General features: G+C 45.2%; 1 protein-coding gene across 4 annotated transcripts in view; it reads left to right on the top strand.

The window, feature by feature from the left end:
* The window catches only part of LOC122799705 (mitogen-activated protein kinase 9), a 1999785-nt gene that overhangs the window by 1229375 nt on the left and 748291 nt on the right, over nt 1-22119 (top strand). The gene's annotated exons all lie outside the window — the stretch shown is intronic.

Genomic DNA, 22119 nt, shown 5'->3' on the forward strand with positions numbered 1-22119 from the left:
TGTGCACTGGTGTCCTGTAGGTACCTCACAGGGTTGTGCACTGGTGTCCTGTAGGTGCCACACAGGTATATACACAGGTGTCCTTTTGGTACCACACAGGGGTATGCATTTGTACAGGTAACCAATAGTGCTGTGAAAGTATTGGACCTCCAGAGGTGCAGGACACCCAGGTCTGTAATAGCACTGTACATGAGACTGGGATCTCCCTTCTCAATTCTGTAAGACACTGAATAAAGGGATAGAACTTGCAGCCTCTTTAATTGGCTCAGACACTTTAAGCTTGTGCTGTATTAGGAACCTTTAGGGTCTTATTAATTGATATATTTGAGATGCATCCCCAAGGTGTTTGCACTCTGTAATTGTTCTGATCAGTGCTGAGTATAAGGTTAGAGATCAGTTCCTTAAACTTGCATGATGTTCTGTTGTCAGTTACCTAGACTAAATAGACCGACCTTCCGACAACCACTGTCCCATGATGGCTAAATAAAAGTATATTATTAACCCATGTTCCTAGCTCTCTGACTGCATTTTCATTTGTAGCATTGTTTTTTCCACACAGTGTGATGAGGTGAGAGATATTCTACCAGAAGTGACATGCTACACTTTTTAGCATTTAGTCTGAGCCCATTTTTATGCACCAAGAAGTATTTTGCACCCCGGGCGGCTTTGTTGTCATGAGTGAGTGTGCATTACAGTTGGAGGCAGTATAGTTTCTGTTTGTGTTCACCTCCTTTCTGCACTGGATGCATTGAGCTCTTGTTTTCAGACACAACTTTGAATGTTCTTGAATAAAAAATTGATAGTGTGCCAGTCTGAATCATTACTGTAGTGGTTTACTTGATGTCATTAGCAACAGTGACAAGAATGTGGTATAGATTGTAGTGCCAAAGTGAGAGTACATTCTCAGTGATACCAGGGGCATTGTGTAGTAAACAGCATGACCAGGATGGCACAGTATAATGGATGACATATGGATCAAAAAAGATTGATGTCTGTTGACATCTAAGTGCTGCAGGAAATCATAAAATGGTTGTTTCTTTGAGAATGGGGCCTTAGCCTTGTATTCTTTAGATTTAGATTTAGATATTCTTTAGAGGGTGCATTGCTGTAGAAGGAAACAGCTTTGGTCCCAATTTTAGTCTTTCAAGTATTTGGAATAATGAACTTTCCTGGCATTCTGCTGTAATTTGGTAATTAAATTTATATTGTTTAATGCATCATGTTCTGTTGTGTCTCCATAAAAACTTCCCATGTGCTCTTGCAGGCTTAAAACCCACAAAAGGTTATCACTTCAGCTGTTTATCCTCTGTGTAGAAGGATGGATGTTCTTCGTGTTTCACTGTTGCAGTCATCACATTTGGGTTTTCTACCTGCAGGTAGCCCTCAGTCGGCCTGAATACCAGAGACTTGGTATTTCTGCGTCAGATGCTATCGCTCCAGGACTGACGTCAGGTCGTCAGGGGTATAAAAACAGGAAGCCGACGCCATTACATCAGTCTTTTTTGCCGAGGAGCCCGAAGCAGAAGCAGTTCGCAAGTGCCGCTACCTGAATTTTCATTTACGAATTGAATAATTCTGAACCCCTGCTTGGGATTAACTTTGAACTGGAAAAGCTCTCGCTTCCCCCTTTGAACCTGCTGCATCAGCAGACTTAAAATTCCTCTCTTGGAAAACAGCCTTGCTTCTGTCCATCACTTCAGCTAGAAGAGATTGTCTGAGCTACAAGCACTTATGGCTTGTGGAACCCTTCATTATTTTACATGCTAACAGGTTTTCCCTGAGGACTAGCCCTTCCTTCATGCTTAAAGTGGTGTCCAGTGTGGCTCTCAGCCAATCCATCCATTTGCCAACTTTCTCCCCTAATCCTCAAAATAAAGGGGAAAGGATCCTGCACGCCTTGGACGTGCACAGATAGCTCAGATTCTACCTTGATATAGGACTAAGCCCTTCAGAAAATCTGACCAGTTACTAGTCAGCTTTGCAACAGGGGCAGAGGGCAAGGCCATTTCAAAACAATTTCCAAATGGATAGCACACTGCATCCATTTCTGCTAAAAGCACCATGGGAAACCAACTTCTCAGGGGTCAGAACACATTCCACTAGGGCAACATCTACCTCTACACCATTTCTCAAGGGATTCCCTACCAGGGACATCTTGGAAGCTGCTACCTACCTGGAGTTCAGTACACACCTTCACCAAGCATTACCACCTGTCTATCTTTTCCAAATCCAGGCCAGGTTTTGCATCAGCAGTCCTGCAAGGCATACTAGCCAGCCCTAACTCTTCTTGACTGCCTCCACCCTTCAGCTTTGGGAATCTACCCAAGTGTGATCGACTGCAACAGTGAAACACGAAGAACATAGTACAGTTGTGTACACTTACCCATAAATGCAGATGTTCGAGTGTATTCACTGTTGCAGTCCTGGTTTCCCTCCCTCCAACCCCATTTGTTTTCTCTCTCTCTCTCTCCTCTCTATGGCTATTACTCACCCCTTTCAGGGGTATTGGTATTTACTTTTTACTGGTGGTGTTTTCCCCACCATAACTTAGCTCCCTATTTGGGGGGCTCCTGACATTTGGGGCAAGAAAAACTGGTGTAATGGTGTTGGCTGCCTGTTTTTATACCCCTGACAACCTAACGTCAGTCCTGGAGCGACAGCATCTGACGCAGAAATACTAAGTCTCTGGTATTCAGGCTGACGGAGGGCAACTTGCAGCCAGATAACCCAAGTGTGATGACTGCAACAGTGAATACACTCGAACATCTACATCTATGGTAAGTGTACACAACTGTACCTGAGTTTTTTTTTCCAAAATTGAAGTTGATGTCGTCTAAATCTGGTAAGTACCTCGGTGGGGATCCTTTTTTCTTGCTCTGATGTCAGAAAAAGTTAACAATTGTCTCGCCTGTGGAGAGCAAATACCACACCGAGCTTTTCATTCCTTACGCATCACTTGCTTAGGCCCAGACAAGACGTCCCCCGCTGTCGCTTTTGTGCTCTGTTCAACCCCAGAAGTATACGTCATTGGGCCCTTATTGTAGCTGGATATTTTTGCTCTCAGTCCTTGTATTCCAATATGGCTTCATTAAGCTATTCGACAGCAGATATTCCGAAAAAATGTAGAGAGACAGACCGCACAGGTCCAAAACTGCCGACGACTCTTCCGTTAAGCTAGTCGTCAATTCTCCGGTCCTCAGTAAGGTGCTTTTGCAGCCCCTGATGCCCACTTCTTTGGATTCGCAAGCCACTACCGAGACCCTTTCGGAGTCCAGTATGCCGCAAGACTTTTCATCGACTAAGGATCCTGTGGATGTCTCTACCTTGGATGTGTCCAGAGCCGCTGAGCAGGCACCGGCTTCTGAGGAAGTACTTTGCACTACCGATTCTCGACACAGACCCGATGACTTCTTTTGCGTCTACCGTTCTTTCGAAAACTACCGAGTTTCTAAGGCCCAGGGTACAAACCACACCCAAGAAACAGACGACCCAATCTCATGCACCTGCTTCCTTGCCTCAGTCTCAGATGCTTAAAATGGCGGAAGACCTTATAATGCTCATCAGGGGAAGCCAGGCTACCTCTTCCAAAAGAAAAAGAGATTTGTCACCAATAGTTTTATCTGAACAGGTATCCGATGACTGTTGCATCTGACTATGAAGATATGCAACCCCTCTCAGCTTATGAGGATTCTGATGCAGAGAAATCTGTCCCTTCAGCCTCTCAACCCAAGGACTTTTCCTTTGGGGAAACCCTGCATACCTTAAGGGAACATTCCCAATGAGAATGTCAGGACTTTCCTCAGTCAAAAAATAGACTCGGGGAATTCCTAGATCTTCCACAGCACAGGCCTCTGGCCATTTATCCAGTTCTGGATGATGTTTTAATGGAATCCAGTTTGACTACTGACACCCTCCCTCCTGCTCCCAGGAAACCAGACAGGTAGTATAGAGTCCCTGACTCTCTCAAATTTCTATTAAAGAATCTTACTGCTGACCTTGAGGTTATCTCTCAAGGACCTAAAGGAATTAAAGCAACTTCTGCTAAGAATCCCACCCCCACAGATAGAGATTCCCGAGCATTAGACAGATGGGGTTAAAAAGTATACACCTCTGCTACTCTTGCTATTAGAGCACTAAATTGTCAGTTCCATATGCTGAAATATCAACTACACACCATGGAGCTCCTCAAACAAAAAATATCTTCCTTTCCTGCTTGTGCAGAAAATAGAGATACAAGAGTTAATGCATTCTGCAAGTGAAGTAACTAAGCACAGCTTACAATGTGGTTTTGACACCCCAGAAGCTTCTTGCAGGGCTACAATCACTGGTTCTGTCCTTAGAAGGCATGCTTGGCTAAAGGAACTGCCCTTGCCAGACCATGTCAAATCCAAATTATTGGTTGCACCACTGCACAAAGACAACTTATTTGGCACCCAGGCAGAGGAGGTCTTTAAAAAGATGGAAGAAAAAGCTAAATCTATGCAGACATTTAAAGACTTCTTGCAGGCCAGCCATCGAGGTTCAGTAGGCATTGCCCCTCCAAGCACTGGTCTTTTCCTGCCCCCTCCAGGTCAGCTGAATCCAGACCCCGGGGATGCAGGCCACCCAGACAGCACCCCCAGGGAATGCAGAGGTCTAAGCAATGGAGTTCCTCCTCTTCAAAACTAGAGATTACTAAGCCACCCCCTCATGGTAAGAACTCACAATTGACTTCACGCTTCCACCCCCTCCCTCTGCCCACCTGCTCTTGCCCCTAGGAGGAAAACTCTCCTTCCACGCAAGTACCTGGGCCACCATTACCAACAACCGCTGTGTCCTCAACATAGTGTCCCAGGGATACAGATTTTATTTCCACACTGTACCAACCCCAAAAAGGTTCCCAGATCTTACCCCAAACCAGTGGGCAGAGGCCAAAAAGTAAGTCCTTTCCCCTCTCTCAATGAAGACAATAGAGCATGTTCCTGCAGAACAGGTAGGCCAAGGTTTCTACTCCAGACTCCTCCTGGTACCCAGAAAAGAGGGCAGCTGGCACCCCATCGTCGATCTGTCCATTCTAAACACTTTCTTGGTGATACCAAAATTCAGAATGCTCACCCTCCAGCAACTTCTGCGTATGCTGTCCAAGAATTCTTGGTTAGCCACCCTAGACCTAAAAGAGGCCTACCTACACATCCCAATCAGGGAATCTTGCAGGAAATATCTCCGTTTCAGGGCGGGATCACTGCACTTTCAGTTCTCTGCACTTCCCTTTGGCTCATCCACTGTTCCCAGAGTTTTCACAGAATACCCATCTCCCGCCATTGCTTTTTTGCAGACAAAGAAATATTTAAATTTACCCATACTTAGAAGATTGCCTGATTCAGGCAGACGGTCAGGAAAAGCTGCGAAAGCACCTGACCTTTGTAAAGGACCTACGGACCTCTCTGGGGTATACTATCAATGAAAAAAAATCCAAACTAGTACCCACTCAAAAAATTGTATTCCTGGGAGCAAGCCTGGACACGGCATCCCAGATGACATTCCTTAAACCAGAAAAACCAACCTACCTGACAAACTACTTTTCTCAACTAGCCGCCAGACCCCAGTTATCCGCAAGGAAAATCCTGCAAGCTCTGGGGTTCATGGCATCTTACATTCCATATGCCAGACTGCATATGAGGAAACTACAGTGGTACCTAAAAAGCTTTTGGTGTCAACACTCTCAAGACCTGGAAACTCTTATACCAGTGATACCTTGCTTAAGGAAAGATTTCCTTTGGTGGGCAGCAGCATGCAACCACAACAAGGGACTACCCTCTCACAAAGCCACGCCGCCCAGACCCTCACTACAGATGCATCAGACTGTGCCTGGGGTGCACACCTGGAAGGCAGGTGCATTCAGGGCCAATGGAGCCCAAACCAAATGCATCTGCACATCAGCCAAAAAGAGATGTTAGCTATTCAGCAAGCTCTGACAGCCTTCAGACCCCTACTTCCTCGGGGCCTCTGCTAATCAAAACAGACACCACCACTGTGATGTGGTATATCAATAAGCAGGGAGGGACTCACTCGTACCCTCTGTGCAGACTCGCCATGACCCTTTGGCACACACCTGCTAGCACAATTCCTGCCAGGCTCTCTAAACTCTCTGGCAGACAACTTAAGCAGAAATCTTCTGGACCCACACGAGTGGCAGCTAGACCCTTGTAACCCAGAAATCCTGAAGGTTGACCTCTTTGCTTCCCAATCCAACCATCAGCTTAGCAAATTCTGCACCAGGGAACTTCAAAACATGGCTTGGAAAGTGGATGCTCTATCCTTCCAGTGGGTCAACTTCTCGGTCTATGCATTCCCCCCCTCTACTGCTCATTCCAAGGGTACTGCTCAAAATAAGGGAGGAAAAACTGAGGACAATTCTGACTGGTACCCTTTGCTGCACAGCCTGTCACCACTGCTGCCATGGCATCTCCCTCAGATCCCAACACTTCTGACCCAGAGGAATGGAGAATTCATGCATCCCCAATTACAGACCCTCAGTCTGGCAGCCTGGCTTATTCCCTGACCATGCACAAGCAGCCAATCTAAGCAAACACGTTTTAGATGTTATACATGAGAAGTAATGCACAAAAAAACCAAAGACAAGCAGAGAATAATCACCGACCTTGAAGAAAGGAACCGGAACTCTGCTAAAGTCCACAAGGCTGTATTTTTATTTCTGAAGTATTCCAAAAGTCACAGATAAAATCACACAAGCGCTTTCGCTCAGGCAATCCTGAGCTTTATCAAGTGAAAACAAATTGCAGTGTGTCCATTAAATAGCCTGGCAATTATACAATTAATTAATTAGTAAATCTAGTACTGAGGTGTGGTGCTTTAGAGTTGGGTGTTAAAAAAGTTAGTCATTATATCAACTCAAAAAATGAAATGTTTGCAATAACATATGCACTTAAATAAAAATGACTAACCATAAAAAACATTTTAAAATGCCAGTTTCCTAGGTTTCAGAACATAAAAGTCTGAAGTCTGATTGGGGTTGTAGATTGTTAAAGAATATGCTTAAAGATGTGTTTAGATTGTCAGTGAATTGTTAAAAATTTTTTTTTTTTCATTATTACTTTACACTGATAAAAACATGCAATAAAATATGCGTGAGATAATTACTAATTAATTAATTGTATAATTGCCAGGCTATTTAATGGAGGTTACTGCACACTGCAATTTGTTTTCACTTGATAAAGCTCAGGATTGCCTGAGCGAAAGCGCTTGTGTGATTTTATCTATGTTATACATGAGGCCAGATGCCCTAGCACTACAAAGTCTTATGCTGACAAGTGGAAAAGGTTTTGTACCTGGATCCAGGCTAAGGGAGCCGGAACTGCACAGCCCTCCCTACCTCTCATCCTGGATTACCTGGCTGACCTACTGCACAGGGGTCTATCCTTCTCTTCCATTAAAATTCATGCCTCTTTTCTACCACCCTCTCATCAAACAGTTCCTAAGAGGGGCTAACAACTTGAGGCCACCCAGAAGAGCACCTACTCCAGCTTGGGACCTCAACTTTGTTTTGGAAAAGCTCACCCTGCCCCCCCCCCCTTTGAACCAGCAGCGTCAGCAGAGTTCAAATTTCTCTCATGGAAGACAGCCTTGCTTCTGGCCATCACTTCAGCTAGAAGAGTATCCGAGCTACAAGCACTAATGTCTGTAGAGCCCTTCATCATTTTCCACACTGACATGGTCTCCCTCAGGACTAACCTATCCTTCATGGCAATAGTGGTGTCCAGTGTGGCTCTCAACAAATCCATTCATTTGCCCACCTTTTTCCCTAACCCACAAAACAAGAGGGAAAGGTTTCTGCACTCTGTAGATGTGCACAGACAGCTCAGATTGTACTTAGACAGGACTAAGTCATTTAGGAAGACTGATCAATTATTAGTCAGCCTTGCTACAGGAGCAGAGGGCAAGGCCATATCCAAACAAACCATTTCCAAATGGATAGATGGATAGCACACTGCATCCATTTCTTCTACAAGCAGCACGGGAAACCTCCCCCCAAGGGGGTCAGGACACAATCTACCAGAGCAACCTCCACCTCTGCAGCTTTCCTCAAGAGGGGTCCCTACTAGGGACATCCTTGAAGCTGCAACATGGACATCTGTTCATACCTTCACCAAGCATTACCACCTGCCTATCTTCTCAAAATACAGGGCAGGCTTTGCCCACACCAGTCTTGCAGGGCATCCTAGCCAGCCCACAGTCTTCTTGACTGCCTCCACCGTTTTCTTCAGCTTTGGGAATCAACCCAAATGTGATGACTGCAACAGTGAAACACGAAGAACATAGTACAGTTGTGTACACTTACCGTAAATGTAGATGTTCGAGTGTATTCACTGCTGCAGTCCTGGTTTCCCTCCCTCCATCCCCCTTGTCTCTCTCTCTCTCTCTCTCTATCCTTAGAAGGATGTTTTGGTATTTACTTTCTACTGGTGGTGTTCTTGCACCATAACCTTGCTCCCTCTTGGGGGCTCCTGACAGGGCAAGAAAAACGAATGTAATGGCATCAGCTGCCTTAATTTATAACAGTGACGACCTGATGTCAGTCTTGGACCGATGGTGACAGACGCAGAAATACTAAGCCTGTAGTATTTGGGCCGACTGAGGGCTACCCTGGCAGGGATAACCCAAATGTGATGACTGCAACAGTGAATACACTCGAACATCTACATTTATGGTAAGTGTACACAACTGTACTTTCTTACTGATAATTGGGAACATTGTGCTATTGTTGACTGAAGTACATCAGCAGGGGAGCTTGCAATATTGCAGGCCTGTCTTGAGCCTGCAGGGCTTCTGGGTCTAGTTTTTTTATCTGCTTCTGCTACTTTTGTTTCTTTTGCATCTTCTGCATCCCCCTAAACAAATGTAGTGACCAGGCGGAAGAAATGGTTAAACATTAACAAATATACTGACCAGGCAAATATACTGACCATGTGGAAGAAATGGTTAAACATCAACAAATATACTGATCAGGCCAAACAAATGGTTAAACATTAACAAATGTAGTGACCATGTGGAACAAATGGTTAAACATTAACACATGTAGTGACCAGGCGGAACAAATGGTTAAACATTAACAAATGTAGTGACCAGGCAGAACAAATGGTTAAACATTAACAAATGTAGTGACCAGGCGGAACAAATGGTTAAACATTTTAACAAATGTAGTGACCAGGCGGAACAAATGGTTAAACATTAACAAATGTAGTGACCAGGTGGAAGAAATGGTTAAACATTAACAAATGTAGTGACCAGGTGGAAGAAATGGTTAAACATTAACAAATGCAGTGACCAGGTAGAAAAAATGGTTAAACCTTGTAAAGTACGGGCATCTCCATTAGGTATTTCAGGAAGTGCAGTGGTGATAAGGAATATATTGCTTGGCTTGCTGAGTGAGAGAGCCCATTCTGTGGTCACTGATGCAGAGGCTACTTTAGCCAGTCCTCTGAAAGGTGGTCCTCCTGTCTTGTGGTCATCTCTTTTCTCACTGTCCTTATGTGGAGGTCCTAAATGAGTAAATATAGTCAAGTACACTACTTTGGTGTCAAAAATTGTCAGTGTTATCTGAGGGTGAAGGATTTATGACTGCAGAAAGAAAGAAAAAAAGCCCCATCCTGGATGCAGGTGAATGGGCTCTAGCCTGTGGAACAGACCAGACTCTTTGTATTTCAGCGATATTCATCGTGTTTCACTGTTGCAGTCATTGCACTAGGGTTATCCTGCTGACAGGCTACCCGCAGTCGGCCTGAATACCAAAGTCCTGGTCAGGCGTCGGTTGCTGTCGCGTCTTCCCTGAGGTCAGTGCACCATGGGTATAAAAGATGCAGCTGACGCTATTGTCTTCAGTCTTTCTTGGCCGCGCGGTGCCCGAAGCAAAAGCAGTTCGCAAGTGCCGGTCGGCCAACTCCTGAGATTTTCAAAACCGAATTTCAGATCTGAAATCCTCATTAAAACTAAGTACCCGTTGGGGAAACTTTTTTCTTGCTCCAGACAGATGTCAGAAAAAGTTAACAATTGTATTTCTTGTGGGAAGCAAATACCTCATAAGGATTGCCATTCTTACTGTATTCCTTGCCTAGGCCCTGGCCACAATGTTGCTAGCTGTCGGTTTTCTGCTAGATTTAACCAACGCACTATTAAGCGTCGGTACGATTTTGCCTTTCATTACTTTGGCTGAAGATTTAATTATATAATGCCGTCGGAACAGCCGACCGGAGTTTATAAAAAGCGCAAGGAAAAGGACAGGCATCCGAGGTCCAAAACCGGCGACGAGGCCTCCGCTAGGCCAGTCGCCGGTTCTCAGTGAGGTGCTTTTGCAGCCCCTGACGCCCGCTACCTTAGAGCCACAGGCCGCTTCCGACTCCCACGTGGAGCCGACTATGCCTCTGGATACTCAAGGGTATTGGACACTCTGAAACTATTCCCTCAGATGGGTTTGGAGCCGCTGAGCAGGCATCGGCTTCTGAGGGTGTTTTCAGACCTACACAGTTATATGTCAAGCCAGCCTCAACTTCAAAGCAAAGACTAAAACAGCTCTAAAGACAAAGAAACAAGTACAGCATTGTTCTGGACAGACTTCCATGCCTAAGAAACAGATGCTTAAAATGGCTGAAGACCTAATTACTTTGATCAGGGGTTCCCATCCCCCTCCTGATAAGAGGTCTAGGCAAGACACAGAATGACTCTTCTGATCAGGTTTCCATTTCCTGACTCCTCTTTTGAACAGGGATACTCTCTTCTTCCCTATGAGGATTCTGATGCTGAAGAATCTATTCCTTCAGCCTCTCCTCCTGAGGATTATTCTTTTGGGGAAACCCTGCATACCATGAGGGAGCATTTTCACTGGGAGAGCCAAGATTACTCGGAATCTAAGAAAAGGCTCAGAGACCATCTTTTACTACCTCAGCACAGACCTCTTGCTATTCCACCTGTTCTAGACATGGTAGATTATGTATTTTCAGAGTCCTGCCTGTCTCCTGACTCGTAACTCACTGCACCTGTTAAGCCAGACAGATACTACAGGGTTCCAGACTCTCATAAATTTCTATATAAAAACCCTGCTGCTGACCCAGAAACAATTTCTCAGGGTCCCAAAGGGGTCAAGGCTTCCACTGCAAAAAACCCTGTCCCCTCTGATAGGGATTCTAGGGCACTGGACAGATGGGGGAAAAAAGTTTACACTTCTGCTACCTTGGCTGTAAGGGCTTTAAATTGTCAGTTTAATATGCTTAAATATCAGCAATACTTAATGTCACTGCTAAAACAGAAAATGTTGATAAATTCTGAATGTTCTGATGATAAGGAAATGCAGGATTTATTGCATGCAGCTGAACAAGTGGGAAAGCATACTTTGCAATGTGGTTTTGATTCACTGGCGGCCACTTGCAGGGCCGCTGTTACGAGTTCTGTTATTAGAAGGCATGCTTGGTTAAAGGAACAGAATCTGCCTGATCATGTTAAAGCAAAATTATTGGATGCTCTATTACAACATGATACTTTGTTTGGTGTTAAGGCAGAAGAGGTGTTGAAGAAAATGGAGGATAAAGCGAAATCTATGCAAACAGTTAAGGATTTCCTACAGGTACAGACACCCAGATTTAGCAGGAACTGGCCTTCTAAGAATTGGTCCTTTCCAGTGTCAGGCAGGCCACAGAGAGGCAGATAGACGCCCTAGAGGCAGATCCCAGCCCCAAGGCTCATACAGGCCTAAACAGTGGGGTGCTTCTACCTCCAAAAGCAGAGAAGACTAATCACAGCCATACAGGAAACGGTCCCAATGACTTCCCTCTGCCAAGGTCAAGTACTTATCTTTTGGCAGCACCCTTAGGGGGAAAACTAGCACATTTTTCACAAAATTGGCACATGATCACCCAAGACAAATGGGTCTTGAATATAGTGTCTCAGGGCTACAGGTTCCACTTTCACACCCTTCCAAAGACAAAAGGTATGCCAGACCTGCCACACAATTAATGGGCAGAGGCACAAAAGCAAGTTTCATCCCTCATGGACATGAGGGCTATTCAGCAAGTACCACAGCAAGAGCAGGGACAAGGATTTTACTCAAGACTTTTCTTGGTGCCCAGAACAGACAAAACCTGGAGACCAGTACTGGACCTGTCTATTCTAAACACTTTTCTGGACGTTCCAAAAGTCAAAATGTTGACTCGGCAGCAGCTGCTGCCCATGCTGGTCAAGAAGGCTTGGCTTGTAACTTTGGACCTCCAAAGAGCATACCTGCATGTCCCAATCAGACAATCTTGCAGAAGATACCTCAGATTCATAGCTGGCTCAATGCACTACCAATTCTCTGCACTGCCGTTTGGCTTATCTGCTGCACCCAGAGTCTTCACAAAATGCCTGGCACCAGTAATTGCATTTTGTAGACAGAGGAATACAAATATATCCTTACTTGGACGACTGCCTTATTCAAGCAGAGAACAAGAACATTCTACTAAAGCATCTGGCATTTGTAAAAAGATTACTAATTTGCCTAGGGTACTCAGTGAACAAACAGAAATCAAAACTGGTACCCTCTCAAGAGATAATATTCCCGAGTGCAAGCTTAAATACAACTGCCCAGATGGTTTATCTCACGCCAGACAAACAAAGGCAACTGACTTCTTACTTCGAAATGATGGCAACAAAGACCCAGTTATCTGCAAAAAATATTCTGCAGGCTTTGGGCTTCATGGCATCCTGCATTCTACTAATTCCATATGCAAGACTGCATATGAGGAAACTACAATGGTATCTAAAAAGTGTTTGGACTCAACATTGTCACAGCCTGGAAACATTAATTACCCTCATTCCCTGCCTGCAACAGGAGTTTCGATGGTGGGCACAGGCCTGTCACCACAACAAGGGAAAGCCATTCACTTTACCCACAGCCAGACAGACACTAACAACAGATGTATCAGATTATGCCTGGGGGGCACACATGGCAGGAAAATGTATTCAGAGCACATGGCTCGCAAGCCAAATGCATCTTCATATCAATCAAAAAGAGATGCTAGCTGTTCAGAATGCCCTGACAGCCTTCAAGGATCTACTTCATCCAGGACAACTGCTGATAAAGACAGACAATACTACAGTCATGTGGTATATAAACAAGCAAGGAGGCACACATTCCTACCCCCTCTGCAGACAAGCTATGACTTTGTGGAACACAGCATTGACTTATCAAGTACACCTGCAAGCACAATTCCTGTCAGGAAAGACAAATACTCTGGCAGACGAACTAAGCCGAAACCTCGTGGATAATCACGAGTGGAAATTAGATCCACAAGTCTTCAGCATGAAAACAATGAAATGGGGATGCCCAGGCATAGATCTATTTGCCTCCCCTCACAACTGCCAACTACAGAGATTCTGCACAACGACTTATCATAAACAAGCATGGAAAGTGGGCACCCTATCATTCAGCTGGAAAACCCTTACAGTATATGCCTTTCCTCCACTGCCTCTCCTCCCCAAGGTACTCCTAAAGGTCAGACAAGAGAAGCCAAAAATGATACTGATTGCCCCAGACTGGCCACGCCAGCACTGCTACCCAATCCTAAAGAGCTTGTCTCAAGGCCCAGCCTGGACATTACCTCATATTCCTCATTTCCCAACAAAACAATCAGATCCTGCACAGCCAACTCAGAACCCTAAATCTGGCTGCATGGCTGATAATGTAACCATTCAGAACACACCTCTCTCTAAAGCAGTTATGGATGTTATTTTGGAGGCCAGGAGGCCCAGCACCAGAAAATCTTATGCAGAAAAATGGAAGAGATTCTGTGCTTGGAACCAAGCACAATGAATGGACACGCTTGTACCAAATATTCCTCAGATTTTACAATACCTGAGATGCTGGACAAAGGCCTATCCTCCTCATCAATTAAGATCCATGCCTCTGCCATTTCAGCTCATTACAATACGGACCCACCTATTTTTTCACATCCACTGCTAAGGCAGTACCTCAGAGGGGCCAAAAACATAAGACCTCCAAGGAGAGCTCCAACACCTGCATGGGACCTCAATTTTGTCTTGGAAAAGCTCACACTGCCTCCTTTTGAGCCAGCCTCAACAGCTGATATAAAATTCTTATCCTGGAAAACAGCTCCGCTCCTAGCAATAACCTCTGCAAGACTAGTCTCTGAGTTACAGGCACTCATGGCTGTGGAACCTTTTATTATTTTCCATCCAGACAGGGTTTCTGTCAGGACAAACCCAACATTTATGCCTAAGGTAGTGTCCAGTGTGGCTCTTAAACCATTCATTTGCCTACCTTTTATCCAAACCCACAGAATAAGGGGGAGAGACTTCTGCATTCTTTGGACGTACACAGACAGCTACGCTTCTACTTGGACAAAACTAAAGCCTTCAGAAAGACTGAGCAACTCTTAGTGGCATATGCTGCAGGATCACAAGGAAAAGCTGTTTCAAAGCAGACTATTTCAAAATGGATAGGCCACTGCATTCGTTTCTGCTATTCACAACATGGCAAATCAGTGCCTAAGGGCATTAGGCCACATTCAACCAGAGCAGCAGCCACTTCAGCAGCCTTCCTCAGAGGAGTACCAAACAAGGACATTTTGGAGGCTGCAACTTGGACTTCAGTGCACACTTTTACAAAGCACTACCACTTACCTCTCTACTCTAAATCCAGAACAGACTTTGCCACTGCAGTTCTGCCAGGGCCTCATAGCCACTCCTAATTCTATTTAGGCCCAGCCACCCAACCTCAGCTTTGGGATTCAATCCAAGTGTAATGACTGCAACAGTGAAACACGATGAACAAAGTACAGCTGTGTACCTACCATAAATGTAAATGTTCGAGTGTATTCACTGTTGCAGTCCAGGGTTACCCTCCCACCATCCTCCTTTCATTGCTGGGACTTATCTGTACTTCCCTATTCTATACAACCTATGTGGTATATTTGCTTGTAGATGAAGGTAATGTTTATGTTAGTGCATGCTTTTTTATGAGCAGAAGTTTTAGCCTACCCTTTTGGGGGCACCTGACATCTGGGGCAAGAAAAACTGAAGAAAATGGCGTTGGCTGCATCTTTTATACCCCTGGCGCACTGACGTCAGTGAAGAGGCGACAGCAACCGACGCCGAACCAAGACTTTGGAATTTAGGCTGACTGCAGGTAGCCTGCCAGCAGGATAACCCTAGTGTAATGACTGCAACAGTGAATACACTCGAACATCTACATTTATGGTACATTTATGGTAGGTACAAAACTGTACTTTCTACTTCTCCAAATGCTTTTTGATTATTTGATATAAAGATGCTTCCCAGCTGTGTTTTCTTACTTTTGTATTGCAGACATCCCAAGAGCAGATGGTGGAGGGGGTGGCAGTGTAGAAGATGGATCATAAAGGCCCTTTTTATGTTTTATGAGGTGTGGTCATCTGATATGCAAGCATCTGAGAATAGAATGTCAATTGCACAGATGTGTGTGACTATTTCTGTATGTTATTCCACGTATGCATAGAAACCTTTTAGGCTTGTAGAGTAGGATTCAGTACTTCAGTCTTTCTCCAGGCATTGTACTTCAACTGTCCCCTTTTGTCAAGCACTGTATCAAGGCCAAACGAAATCCAGTCCAGTGAGATCTGAATGAGCATTCAGAGCAGACTGGATTTTCTTTTACCCGTTTCACAGAGTCTGGAGATGAAGACAAGTTTCCCACTCAGATGCATGCAGGAGATGTTCTTTTTTGTCAGACTTTAACTGTAAGGAAAGTAGATACAGTAATGTGAGGAAGCTACAGTTACCCATAGTACGAGCAGTCCTGTCCTGTTAATGTACGAGCAGTCATATCCTGTTAATGTGTGAGCAGTCCTATCCTGTTAATGTACGAGCAGTACTATCCTGTTATTGTACGAGCAGTCCTATCCTGTTGTACAAGCAGTCCTATCCTGTTACTGTACCAGTCCCATCCTGTTAATGTGCGAGCAGTCCCATCCTGTTAATGTGCGAGCAGTCCCGTCCTGTTACTGTGCGAGCAGTCCCGTCCTGTTACTGTGCGAGCAGTCCCGTCCTGTTACTGTGCGAGCAGTCCCGTCCTGTTACTGTGCGAGCAGTCCCGTCCTGTTACTGTTACTGTGCGAGCAGTCCCGTCCTGTTACTGTGCGAGCAGTCCCGTCCTGTTACTGTGCGAGCAGTCCCGTCCTGTTATTGTACGAGCAGTCCTATCCTGTTATTGTACGAGCAGTCCTATCCTGTTGTACAAGCAGTCCTATCCTGTTACTGTACCAGTCCCATCCTGTTAATGTACGAGCAGTCCTATCCTGTTAATGTGCGAGCAGTCCTATCCTGTTAATGTGCGAGCAGTCCTATCCTGTTATTGTACGAGCACTCCTATCCTGTTACTTTACCAGTCCCGCCCTGTTAATGTGCGAGCAGTCCCGCCCTGTTAATGTGCGAGCAGTCCCGCCCTGTTAATGTGCGAGCAGTCCCGCCCTGTTAATGTGCGAGCAGTCCCGCCCTGTTAATGCGAGCAGTCCCGCCCTGTTAATGTGCGAGCAGTCCCGCCCTGTTAATGTGCGAGCAGTCCCGCCCTGTTAATGTGCGAGCAGTCCCGCCCTGTTAATGTGCGAGCAGTCCCGCCCTGTTAATGTCGCGAGCAGTCCGCCCTGTTAATGTGCGAGCAGTCCGCCCTGTTAATGTGCGAGCAGTCCGCCCTGTTAATGTGCGAGCAGTCCCGCCCTGTTAATGTGCGAGCAGTCCGCCCTGTTAATGTCGCGAGCAGTCCCGCCCTGTTAATGTGCGAAAGCAGTCCCGCCCTGTTAATGTCGCGAGCAGTCCCGCCCTGTTAATGTGCGAGCAGTCCGCCCTGTTAATGTGCGAGCAGTCCGCCCTGTTAATGTGCGAGCAGTCCGCCCTGTTAATGTGCGAGCAGTCCCGCCCTGTTAATGTGCGAGCAGTCCGCCCTGTTAATGTGCGAGCAGTCCCGCCCTGTTAATGTGCGAGCAGTCCGCCCTGTTAATGTGCGAGCAGTCCCGCCCTGTTAATGTGCGAGCAGTCCCCTGTTAATGTGCGAGCAGTCCGCCCTGTTAATGTGCGAGCAGTCCCGCCCTGTTAATGTGCGAGCAGTCCGCCCTGTTAATGTGCGAGCAGTCCCGCCCTGTTAATGTGCGAAAGCAGTCCCGCCCTGTTAATGTGCGAGCAGTCCCGCCCTGTTAATGTGCGAGCAGTCCGCCCTGTTAATGTGCGAGCAGTCCGCCCTGTTAATGTCGCGAGCAGTCCCGCCCTGTTAATGTGCGAGCAGTCCCGCCCTGTTAATGTGCGAGCAGTCCCGCCCTGTTAATGTGCGAGCAGTCCCGCCCTGTTAATGTGCGAGCAGTCCCGCCCTGTTAATGTGCGAGCAGTCCGCCCTGTTAATGTGCGAGCAGTCCGCCCTGTTAATGTGCGAGCAGTCCCGCCCTGTTAATGTGCGAGCAGTCCCTCCCTGTTAATGTGCGAGCAGTCCCGCCCTGTTAATGTGCGAGCAGTCCCGTCCTGTTATTGTACCAGTCCCGCCCTGTTAATGTGCGAGCAGTCCCGCCCTGTTAATGTGCGAGCAGTCCCGCCCTGTTAATGTGCGAGCAGTCCCGCCCTGTTAATGTGCGAGCAGTCCCGCCCTGTTAATGTGCGAGCAGTCCCGCCCTGTTAATGTGCGAGCAGTCCCGCCCTGTTAATGTGCGAGCAGTCCCGCCCTGTTAATGTGCAAGCAGTCCCGCCCTGTTAATGTGCAAGCAGTCCCGCCCTGTTAATGTGCAAGCAGTCCCGCCCTGTTAATGTGCGAGCAGTCCCGCCCTGTTATAGTACGAGCAGTCCTGTCCTGTTAATGTGCGAACAGGCCTATCCTGTTGTACAAGCAGTCCTATCGAGTTAATGTATGAGCAGTCCTGTCCTGTTAATGTATGAGCAGTCCTGTCCTGTTAATGTATAAGCAATCCTATCGAGTTAATGTACGAGTGGTCCTGTCCTGTTATAGTACGAGCAGTCCTGTCCTTTTGATGTACGAGCAGTCCCATCGAGTTAATGTATGAGCAGCCCTATCGAGTTAATGTACGAGCATTCCTATCCTGTTATACTACAAGCAGTCCTATCATGTTAATGTGCGAGCTGTCCTATCCTGTTATACTACAAGCAGTCCTATCGAGTTAATGTATGAGCATTCGTGTTACTTTGTGAGCAGTCCTGTTACTGTACGAGCAGTCCTGTCCTGTTACTGTACAAGCAGTCGTATCCTGTTAATGTACGAGCAGTCGTATCCTGTTAATGTATGAGCAGTCGTATCCTGTTAATGTATGAGCAGTCGTATCCTGTTAATGTATGAGCAGTCGTATCCTGTTAATGTACGAGCAGTCGTATCCTGTTAATGTACGAGCAGTCGTATCCTGTTAATGTACGAGCAGTCATATCCTGTTAATGTACGAGCAGTTGTATCCTACGAGCAGTCGTATCCTACGAGCAGTCGTATCCTGTTAATGTACGAGCAGTCGTATCCTGTTAATGTACGAGCAGTCGTATCCTGTTAATGTACGAGCAGTCGTATCCTATTAATGTACGAGCAGTCCTGTTATGTTATAGCAGTCCCATCCTCTTAATGGTTTCTTTGAGGACATTTTCTTAAGCGCTTTGTTTTGGAACTCGATTCTCTGTTACCTGTCCCAAATAGCCTGATGGATTTTACGGGATTCAGGAAACTTGTCTGGTTCCAGAAGGTCAAAGTATATAACTTCAGGGTGATAAATGGAGCTGATTTACAGGTAGATGTAGGAAAAACATGTCTATGCATGCCTTGTTAAGCCATTCCTGACATACTAGGGTGAGATTAATAACTAAATGGAGAATCTAGCCCAAAATATTAGTAATGATGCTTTTAAAGAAAAAGAATGATAAAGTTGTCTTATGTTGCACACTGTGGGGGGGGGGGTTACGGATATACAGTGGATATAAAAAGTGTACACACCCGTGTTAAAATGCCAGGTTTTGTGATATAAAAAAATGAGACTACATTAAATCATTTCAAAGCTTTTCCCACCTTTAATGTGACCTGTAACCTGTACAATTCAATTGAAAAACAAACAAATCTGTTAGGGGAAAAAATAAAAAACGTACGATAAGCTGGTTGCATAAGTGTGCACACCCTTAAGCTAATACTTTGTTGTGTGTACACACCCTTAAACTGATAATTTGTTGGAGCACCTTTTGATTTAATTACAACATTCAGCCTTCTTGGGTACACACCTGCCATCAATTTTAAAGACACTGATTAACCCCAAATGAAGTTCAGCTGTTCTAGTAGGATTTTCCTTACATTTACTCAGTTGCCTGCTACAGCAAAAGCCATGGTTCGCAGAGAGTATACAAAACAAAGGATCTCATTGTTGAAAGGTATCCGTCAGGAGAAGGGTACAAAAACATTTCCACACCATTGGATATACCATGGAAAACAGTGAAGACAGTCATCAGAAAGTGGAGAAAATATGGGACAGTAGTGGCATTGCAGTGAACTGGATATCCCTCCAAAATTGATGAAAAGACGAGATGAAAACTGGTCATGGAGGCTGCCAAGAGACCTACAGCAACACTAAGAGAGCTGCAGGAATTTCTGGAAAGTACTGGTTGTGTTCTACATGCGACAACAATCTCCCGTATTCTCCATATGTCTAGACTATAGGGTAGGGTTTCAAGACGGCACCTTTTCTTACACAGAAAAACATCCAGGCCCGGCGAAAATTTGCAAAACAATACATCAAGTCTCCCAAAAGCATATGGAAAAACGTGTTATGGTCTGATGAGACCAAGGTTGAACTTTTTGGCCACAATTCCAAAAGGTACGTTTGGCACAAAAACAATGCTTCACATCACCAAAAGAACACCATCCCCATGGTGAAGCATGGTGGTGGTGGCAATATCATGCTTTGGGGTTGCTTTTCTTCAGCTGGAACTGGGGCTTTAGTCAAGGTGAAGGGAATTATGAACAGTTCCAAATACCAGTCCCTTTTGGCCCAAAACCTTCAGATGTCTGCTAGAAAGCTGAAAATTAAGAGGAATTTCACCTTTCAACATGACAATGACCCCACACATACATCCAAATCAACAAAAGAATGGCTTCAGCAGAAGAAAATTAAAGTTTTGGAATGGCCCAGCCACAGCCCAGACCTAAGTCCTATAGAAAATCTGTGGGGTGATCTGAAGAGGGCTGTGCACAAGAGATGCCCTTGCAATCTGACATTTGGAGCGCTTTTGCAAAGAACAGTCGGCAAATATTGCCAAGTCAAGATGTGCCATGCTGACAGACTCCTACCCAAGAAGACTGAATGCTGTAATTAAATCAAAAGGTGCTTCATCAAAGTATTAGTTTAAGGGTGTGCACACTTATGCAACTAGCTTATTGTACATTTTTTATTTTTTATATTTTTCCCCTACCAGATTTGTTTATTTTTCAATTGAATTGTACAGGTTATAGGGCACATTAAAGGTGGAAAAAGTTTGGAAATTATTTATTGTGGTCCCATTTTTTTTATATCACAAAAACGTGGCACTTAACAGGGGCGTGTACATTTTTTATATCCACTGTAATAGCTGCTCAGCTTCCAAAGCATCAGGACACCTTCTGTGTGCCCAAACTGTTAGGCAGCTCAAGTTGAGCCGACTAAAAGACAAGTTTGGACGTGAAGCCCTTCAGATCTTTATAGCCACCCAATATTTGCTGCTGTCGGGCTTTTGAGGACCGATGGTCTTCTGCTTTCCTTTGCTGGGCAGATGAGTTACCTTTGGGGTAAAAACTTCCATTTTCTTAGTTTTGTTGATGTTTTGTTACGTTCCTTGTCAGGAAAGTTATTTTAAAGCTAGGAATGTTATGTTTTAATTGACTGCCTAGAGACTGCAACATACTTTTAAATGGAGCGCTTGTTTTTTTCTGTAAGTTTAAAAGTAGTTTAAAGTAATTCGCAAAATACTTTGTGAATAAATTGTTTATTTTTCTTTTGTGGGTTGGCATAGTGTTTTTAAAGTCTTTTTTTACAGTGTTTTTTCTGTACAACACAAACATAACTAAAACCAGGGTAACCCAAAACAAAAAAGACTGCTGCCTAGTAAAGTGACACCACAGACTATGGGTATAAGTAAGTAAGCAGTTTTGTTCCTTTAATAATAATATGAACTTCAGATTAAAAAAAACATTTAAGGTTAACCTATAGATGTACATGCTTATCCAATCAATTTGAAAGTTCAGTTATTTAATAATTAGAAATTTTTAATTCAACAACCATATAAAATGGTTGTTTCAGACAGATGGTCTCTGAAAGCCATTGAACGAGGGTACAGATGGCCGTGGGAGGAAATCCCTCCTTTCTGGGGGGGGGGGGTATTCCTCATCCTCCAGATCAGACTTTCTTGATTCCACCTGATGTTCTTCGTGTTTCACTGTTGCAGTCATAACTGTAGGGTGATCCTGCCGGCAGGCAGCCCGAGGTCGGCCAGAATCACAAAGTCTGGGTCCGGCGTCGGCTGTACAAGCTAGTACCCTGACGTCAGTACGCTCTGGTACATAGCCCTCAGCCGACGCCATCTTCTCCAGTCTTTCTTGCCGTGTGGTGGAAAGCAGTTCGCAAGTTGTTGGTTGGCGATTTTCGATCTACGCATTTGATTGCTGTCGGTCCGAAGTTCTTACTTCTCTTCTCAAAGCTAAGTACCCGTTAGAATCTTTTCTTGTTCCTCCGATGTCAGAAAAAGTTAATAATTGTATAGCGTGTGGAAAACAGATACCTCATAAAGATTTCCACTCTTACTGTCTACCTTGCTTAGGCCCTGACCACGACGTTTCTTGTTGTCGGTTCTGTGCCAGGTTCAATTCTCGCACCATTAAGCGTCGTTACGACTGGGCTTTAAATTACTTTGGCAGGCGCTTCAATTATAGAATGTCGTCGGATTCTACCGGAATTCAAAAGAAGCGCAAAGACAAGGACAGGCCTCCGAGGTCCAAACAGGATTCGTCGCAGCTGGAGTCAGCGTCCGGTTCGGCTGTCATCAGTGAGGCGCTTTTGCAGCCCCTGTCGTCCGCCACTTCTGAACCGATGGCCGATACGAACTCCC

This window comes from Protopterus annectens, chromosome 4.part0, assembly GCF_019279795.1.
Source record: "Protopterus annectens isolate FY-2018-M chromosome 4.part0, PAN1.0, whole genome shotgun sequence".
Classification (NCBI taxonomy): Eukaryota; Metazoa; Chordata; order Ceratodontiformes; family Protopteridae; genus Protopterus; species Protopterus annectens.